The sequence below is a fragment of the Penaeus monodon genome, chromosome 22 (assembly GCF_015228065.2).
Source record: "Penaeus monodon isolate SGIC_2016 chromosome 22, NSTDA_Pmon_1, whole genome shotgun sequence".
NCBI classification, from domain to species: Eukaryota; Metazoa; Arthropoda; class Malacostraca; order Decapoda; family Penaeidae; genus Penaeus; species Penaeus monodon.
The window spans coordinates 40,927,970-40,928,417 of NC_051407.1; positions in this window are offsets into that span (position 1 = coordinate 40,927,970).

Below are 448 nucleotides of genomic sequence, written 5' to 3' on the forward strand. Positions count from 1 at the left end.
GACAATTTTACATACAAGTAAAAAAGGGAAACTACAGAGAGCCAAAACCACTGCATACTTCTTTGTAGCCCAGAAACAAGTCCTTGCATCTTTTTGGTAAAAAAAAATTAAAGTTGAAGGAAATAGCCTCCAAAACTATTCTTAGAGGTTAGAGATTTGTTATTAAAGTACCTTACTAGTTATGAATAACGTACAATAGTTTTATATAATACATCAGTTACACGGTACCAAAATATGTATACAATTTAAATCATTGATTATTTTTTACTGTGGGACTTCACTTGTCAGAAAAAAATATTTACATCAGATGCACACAGCCTTTTTTATTTTCATCACAATAAATGATGGCACTAATTTTGTGGTAATTTTGTGCATGTATCTTTGGTTTCCATTATAAGTTCAGCAGTCTGCTGCTGGAAGCTGAATATCAGCACTGAATAAATGATGC